We start from the raw sequence: 7,994 nt of genomic DNA, 5'->3' as shown, positions 1-7,994 counted from the left end.
AATAGTTTTGTGCTTCATAATAGTTTTACTGTTTATATTGTGCTGAAAGCCTGTAATAGGCTGTTTAATGCAGGTATTCCCATTGTGACAACTTACCCCATATGTTTTGATACATGTCCCGCTATAGGGTGAATGTTTTGTGTAAATAATTGTATCTCTTTATTTATTTCTCTTTTTTTCAGGGCAATAATGGTGGAAACGTTTACTAACTCCAAGGTATGTGTTTATACAGAAACTGACATTCACTGGAGTGAAAAGTGTGGAAACTGACCCTGCTTTCCACTGTATATATTTAATGAGAACTATCATGAATCTCTTGTCATTGATTTTCCCCCACCAGTCACTAATATAATTACATTTTGCTCTATTGACTAGAAGAACTGATGGAACCTGCACGAGCAAAGTTTCAAAGGCAGATATCGACTGACTTCTGCTAATGAGATGTATTACATAAGATAAATGAACATTACCTGAGAGGCTGAAAATGTCACAGCAGCTGTATATTGCTGTCTTTCAGCAGGAATTCTGCTTGTCTAAGGGACTGGATCATTTCTTGTGGTCTGTGAGTGAAGCTGAACGCTGACTTGTGTTTTCCATCCCTAAACACTTATAATCATAGACTGGCTTTTAAAGTTTATTTTTAGAACATTATCGATCTACATATCATCTCACTCACACCGCTGAGTGTCGCATTGTAAGTATTTCTCACTATCACCCAGAAGTTTGCTTTTGTTTGTTTTTTAAAGGGGTCATGACATGCTTTTTGATATTTTTAATATTTTCCTTGAGATTCACATATAATATTAGTAAAGTTTATTTTGTACAAAAAACTGTTATATTTGTAAAACATGATCGCTTTCCACCCTCTGTCTGAAACACTCGGTTTTGGTGCTGCTTCTCCTTTAAGACTTGACAGTACACGCCCACTGTTCTGACTGGCTCTCTGCTCTTTACTGACCTGCTCTACTCACTGCTGCTGGGCGGGGCTACTGAAGTGATTAAAGGTAAAGAAGGCGTTGGGGGGCTTGGGTAGCTCAGTAGTAAAGACGTTGACTACCACCCCTGGAGTTCGCTAGTTCGAATCCAGGGCGTGCTGAGTGACTCCAGCCAGGTCTCCTAAGCAACCAAATTGGCCCAGTTGCTAGGGAGGGTAGAGTCACATGGGGTAACCTCCTCGTGGTCGCTATAATGTGGTTCGCTCTCGGTGGGGCGTGTGGTAAGTTGTGTGTGGATGCCGCGGAGAATAGCATGAAGCCTCCACACGCGCTATGTCTCCGTGGTAACGCGCTCAACAAGCCACGTGATAAGACGCGAAGATGACCCCAGCTTAGCTGGGATATGTGAAAAAAAAGAATTTCACTGTATATGTGCAAATGTATAATGTGTGATAAATAAATAAAATTATTAAAAATTATTATTAATTAAATTATAATTATTAGATTGACGTCTCAAACGTGGAGGAAACTGAGATTCGTCCTCTGCCACCCGGATTGAGGTGAGTCACTTCGCCACCACGAGGACTTAGAGCGCATTGGGAAGTGGGGATTCCAAATTAGGAGAAAAAGGTAAAAAAGGCATTGAAGGTGTTGTTGTGGAGGTGGTCAGACGCAAACATCTATCACAGTGTGACATCACAATATGGAGGAAGTCGAGAATGAGTCATTTTGGCAGATTGGTTTCAACAAATGCTCTTTTTGCAGTGAGGAGAAAGTTTTGAGTTCTGAAACTTACAGTATGTGTTTATAGTACAATGATCAAGGAAAGTTTGAGTCCTCATGGCATGATCCCTTTAAAGAAAAGAACGGACGAGTCTAAATGAATTTTTGTGGTAATCAGCATTATGCCACGCATGCTGTTGATTCAGCTTAACTTAGATTAAACCTGGAAAATTCCTTCAAAATTAAAATTCCTCTAAAACAAATGTGAGAACGAGACTAATACACTGGCCGGGCCAATTAATAGGCCGATATTTATCTGTTTTGATATTACTGACATTGGGCGACAATGTTTGCCACTTGCCAGTTAATAGAAGTCTAGACTTTATAGTGCATTGCATTAGGTAATATAAACACTGGGTTTAATTTATACATTTTTGTGTGTGTATCTCATATGTATGTTTGTTAAATTGTATGTTTATATATGAAATAATATTATACCAGCCAATCTGCAAGATATCGGCATAAAAAGCAAATGTGCTTTACAGAGAACATATAAGGCAGACTGGGGCTAGTTGTCACATTTACTAACCATTAAACAGCCTATAGGCTTTTCAGCTAAATGTTATATTAACCCTAACAGTATAACAACTCATGAAACAGTATCAAAGCAATGCTTTGGGAAACAGTAATTCATCATCTAAAATGGCAACATATAGGCTAACATAAAATATTTTTGTGATATTTATATTATATTCATAGTGAATTCCTAGTTGGTTTTGTCCTAGTATGTTTCGAACATACATGCTCTTCATCTGTCATCAGTATCTAATGGGAATACACCCTAATTTGATTTGTAATCGAATCAAATTATGATATTGTGATTTATCACAATATATCGAACCGTGACATGTATTGCAATATATCAAACCATGAAATGTATTGTAATATATCGAACCGTGACATGTATTGCAATATATCGAACTGTGACGTGTATTGCAATATATCAAACTGTGACATGTATTGCAATATATCGAACTGTGACGTGTATTGCAATATATCAAACCATGAAATGTATTGCAATATATCGAACCATGAAATGTATTGCAATATATCGAACTGTGACGTGTATTGCAATATATCAAACCTTGAAATGTATTGCAATATATCGAACCGTGACATGTATTGCAATATATCGAACCGTGACATGTATTGCAATATATCGAACCATGATGTGTATTACAACATATCGAACCGTGACATTTATTGCAATATATCAAACCGTGACGTGTATTGCAATATATCGAACCGTGATGTGTATTACAATATATCAAACCGTGACATGTATCTAGTGGAGTGGTGTGGTGTGGTGTAGTGGGCTAAAGCACATAACTGGTAATCAGAAGGTTGCCGGTTCAATCCCCATCACCATTGTGTCCTTGAGCAAGGCACTTAACTCCAGGTTGCTCCAGGGGATTGACCCTGTAATAAGTGCACTGTAAGTTGCTTTGGATAAAAGCATCTGCCAAATGCATAAATGTAAATGTATTGCAATATATCGAAGCATAATGTGTATTGCAATATATGTAATATTAACCCTAACAGTACAGTGCATCCAGAAAGTGTTCACAGCGCTTCATTTTTTCCACATTTTGTTATGTTACAGCTTATTCCAAAATGGATTAAAATCATTATTTTCCTCAAAATTCTACAAACAATACCCCATAATGACAACGTGAAAGAAGTTTGTTTGAAATCTTTGCAAATTTATAAAAAAAAAAAAAAAAATCACATGTACATAAGTATTCACAGCCTTTGCCATGACACTCAAAATTGAGCTCAGGTGCATCCTGTTTCCACTGATCATCCTTGAGATGTTTCTACAACTTGACTGGAGTCCACCTGTGGTAAATTCAGTTGATTGGACATGATTTGGAAAGGCACACACCTGTCTATATAAGGTTCCACAGTTAACAGTGCATGTCAGAGCACAAACCAAGCCATGAAGTCCAAGGAATTGTCTGTAGACCTCCGAGACAGGATTGTATCGAGGCACAGATCTGGGGAAGGGTACACAAAAATTTCTTCAGCATTGAAGGTCCCAATGAGCACAGTGGCCTCCATCATCCATAAATGGAAGAAGTTTGGAACCACCAGGACTCTTCCTAGAGCTGGCCGCCTGGCCAAACTGAGCGATCGGGGGAGAAGGGCCTTAGTCAGGGAGGTGACCAAGAACCCGATGGTCACTCTGACAGAGCTCCAGCATTTCTCTGTTGAGAGAGGAGAACCTTCCAGAAGAACAACCATCTCTGCAGCACTCCACCAATCAGACCTGTATGGTAGAGTGGCCAGACGGAAGCCACTCCTCAGTAAAAGGCACATGACAGCCCGCCTGGAGTTTGCCAAAAAGCACCTGAAGGACTCTCAGACCATGAGAAACAAAGATTGAACTCTTTGGCTTGAATGGCAAGCGTCATGTCTGGAGGAAACCAGGCACCGCTCATCACCTGGCCAATACCATCCCTACAGTGAAGCATGGTAGTGGCAGAATCATGCTGTGGGGATGTTTTTCAGCGGCAGGAACTGGGAGACAAGTCAGGATAGAGGGAAAGATGAATGCAGCATTGTACAGAGACATCCTTGATGAAAACCTGCTCCAGAGCGCTCTGGACCTCAGAGTGGGGCGAAGGTTCATCTTCCAACAGGACAACGACCCTAAGCACACAGCCAAGATAACAAAGGAGTGGCTCCGGGACAACTCTGTGAATGTCCTTGAGTGGCCCAGCCAGAGCCCAGACTTGAACCCGATTGAACATCTCTGGAGAGATCTGAAAATGGCTGTGCACTGACACTCTCCATCCAACCTGATGGAGCTTGAGAGGTCCTGCAAAGAAGAATGGGAGAAACTGCCCAAAAATAGGTGTGCCAAGCTTGTAGCATCATACTCAAAAAGACTTGAGGCTGTAATTGGTGCCAAAGGTGCTTCAACAAAGTATTGAGCAAAGGCTGTGAATACTTATGTACATGTGATTTTTTTCGTTTTTTATTTTTAATAAATTTGCAAAGATTTCAAACAAACTTCTTTCACGTTGTCATTATGGGGTATTGTTTGTAGAATTTTGAGGAAAATAATGAATTTAATCCATTTTGGAATAAGGCTGTAACATAACAAAATGTGGAAAAAGTGAAGCACTGTGAATACTTTCCGGATGCACTGTATAACAACTCATGAAACAGTATCAAAGCAATGCTTTGGGAAACAGTAATTCATCATCTAAAATGGCAACATATAGGCTAACATAAAATATTTTTGTGATATTTATATTATATTCATAGTGAATTCCTAGTTGGTTTTGTCCTAGTATGTTTCGAACATACATGCTCTTCATCTGTCATCAGTATCTAATGGGAATACACCCTAATTTGATTTGTAATCGAATCAAATTATGATATTGTGATTTATCGCAATATATCGAACCATGACGTGTATTGCAATATATCAAACCATGAAATGTATTGTAATATATCGAACCGTGACGTGTATTGCAATATATCGTACCGTGACGTGTATTGCAATATATCAAACCGTGACATGTATTGCAATATATCGAACCATGACGTGTATTGCAATATATCAAACCATGAAATGTATTGCAATATATCGTACCGTGATATGTATTGCAATATATCGAACCATGACTTGTATTGCAATATATCAAACCATGAAATGTATTGCAATATATCGAACCGTGACGTGTATTGCAATATATCGAACCGTGACATGTATTGCAATATATCGAACCGTGACTTGTATTGCAATATATCAAACTGTGACATGTATTGCAATATATCGAACCGTGATGTGTATTGCAATATATTGAACAGTGACATTTATAGCAATATATCAAACCATGAAATGTATTGCAATATATCGTACCGTGACGTGTATTGCAATATATCAAACCGTGACATGTATTGCAATATATCGAACCGTGACGTGTATTGCAATATATCGAACCGTGACATGTATTGCAATATATCGAACCGTGACATGTATTGCAATATATCAAACTGTGACATATATTGCAATATATCGAACCGTGATGTGTATTGCAATATATCGAACAGTGACATTTATAGCAATATATCAAACCATGAAATGTATTGCAATATATCGAACCGTGACGTGTATTGCAATATATCAAACCATGAAATGTATTGCAATATATCGAACCGTGACGTGTATTGCAATATATCAAACCGTGACGTGTATTGCAATATATCGAACCGTGACGTGTATTACAATATATCAAACCGTGACATGTATCTAGTGGAGTGGTGTGGTGTAGTGGGCTAAAGCACATAACTGGTAATCAGAAGGTTGCCGGTTCAATCCCCATCACCATTGTGTCCTTGAGCAAGGCACTTAACTCCAGGTTGCTCCGGGGATTGACCCTGTAATAAGTGCACTGTAAGTTGCTTTGGATATAAGCATCTGCCAAATGCATAAATGTAAATGTATTGCAATATATCGAACCGTGACGTATGTGTATTGCAATATATCGAAGCATAATGTGTATTGCAATATATCCTATCATACTGTGAGGTGTCAGGTGATCCCCAGCCCTATATAAGACACTTGGTGTTCACTTGTTTACCCATCAGCTATGACAAACATATGAAGTGGAGAATTTACAGTAAATAAAACCTGAATTTAAAGTGTGTCTGAGTTTTGGTCTCTTTCTGGGGTGGACAGGGCTAAACTGCAGCCAGATCCGGGCCAAGATAATTTTGCTATCTGGCATAATGTGAATTAGATAGACAGTGATTGTGACAGTGGTGAACACGTGTTTATTGAGTGATAAACAGTGTTGAATTTGAAAGCAACATATAAAATCACTTGAAAAGAAGCGTTTATGACCCATGTAGTTTTTGAGGCATGGTGACAATTGCCCCGATCTCCACTGTAGGATATGGATCACCTGAATGACCTTGGTGTCTCATTTCAGAATCATCACCGGACTCTTGAGATGTCACAGTGGACAGCCGGAGCGCGCGTGTGATTGGCCGCGGATCCGTGCGCGCCGCCGCCGCTCGCTGGAGGAGAGGGATGCGATAGTGTTCACACCGAGGGGCAAATACTCATTCTTTCCAATGAATAACTGCCCTTCCAGCGCCACTGCCAGCGGACAACCCGCCCTGCGAGAGGAAGCGTCCAGCGCGTGAGATTGTCTAAGGTAAATGTGTGTTTTTATTCGAGCTGCTGGAATCACTAAAACACCTTCATCTCAGCAACATCATTCATGCAAGAGCCTGTTAGAACGACGACCTTCATCAAACATCCCAGATCCGTCAAGTATCGCTCATGTTGAAGCGTTTTTATTGTGGTTTTGTGTGTGCTTCAGTGTTGACAGATGCGTTCATGTGATTTTGTGCTTTAGTCGTTGCAGTTATGATGTCAACAGCAAATCTAATCACTTTATTGTAGTAAGTATAATGGTGGGTGACAGTGCAGTGCAATATACACAAAATGCAATGTAGAATATGTGCAATATTCACATTATACACGTGAATCACAATAATACAGGTACTTGTGGTATGTGCACCTATAGTAGCACTAACTGTTAAAACAGATGGGTCATTGACTAATAAGGTTGTCTGAGGTGATACAAATGATACATCTAGTTTAATCTAGTTTGTACTAATGTGATCTTTGCTTCCGTGTTGTTTTTGAAAAATATTTATGGGGTCATTCTGTGCCAGCTCAACCGGAGGTTACCAGCTAAAGATTTAATTTTGATAAAAAAAAAATAAAAAAAATCTGGTGAAAGAAATACATAAATTAAGATGAAAGCCAAGCTATTAAATGCCATGGATGAATATTTACCGAGTAATCCACTATTTGGTAGAAGGAGGTCAAAATGGCAATTTTCACCTATGATTTTGGAGCAAAACCACAGATCAAAACAATAACCTTAGAAAGGAGTCAGCATCATGATTTTATTTTTACACAGAGATTGGTAGGTCTGTAACTTAAATCAGTTGACTTCAGCAATCCTTGTTGCATTATACGCCAATGGTGACAGTTCAAAAATGGGGGAAAAACACTTTTCATGTTCTTTTTCCAAAGTTGGAGTGCCTGTAACTCCAGAAGTATTAAAGATATCTTAATATTCTTTTAGATTCTGCTTCAGAACAAACATTTCTTTTTGTATCTTCATTTTAAAGCCCCTCTACGGTTCAATCCCAGAGATATGGGGCTCTCAATGTGACTCCATGTGCAAATTGTTAAATTGTACACATTTTCATTGGTCGAAAACCAAATGTGGGTCACTTTGT

At 39.0% G+C, this 7,994-nt stretch overlaps 1 protein-coding gene across 2 annotated transcripts in view; it reads left to right on the top strand.

Moving 5' to 3' along the window:
• The first annotated feature begins 6,740 nt into the window (after positions 1–6,740).
• The window catches only part of rgs7b (regulator of G protein signaling 7b), a 95,488-nt gene continuing 94,234 nt past the window's right edge, over positions 6,741–7,994 (top strand). For both annotated transcript variants that reach the window (XM_051667908.1, XM_051667907.1), the window contains exon 1: positions 6,741–6,892. The gene's annotated coding sequence lies outside the window, so the exon portion shown is untranslated. The remainder of the gene's footprint in view (positions 6,893–7,994) is intronic.

Source organism: Myxocyprinus asiaticus, chromosome 32 (assembly GCF_019703515.2).
Source record: "Myxocyprinus asiaticus isolate MX2 ecotype Aquarium Trade chromosome 32, UBuf_Myxa_2, whole genome shotgun sequence".
In the NCBI taxonomy this organism is placed as follows: domain Eukaryota; kingdom Metazoa; phylum Chordata; class Actinopteri; order Cypriniformes; family Catostomidae; genus Myxocyprinus; species Myxocyprinus asiaticus.
The sequence above is the reverse complement of the archived record's forward strand: the minus strand, read 5'-3'. Positions and strand labels throughout refer to the sequence as shown.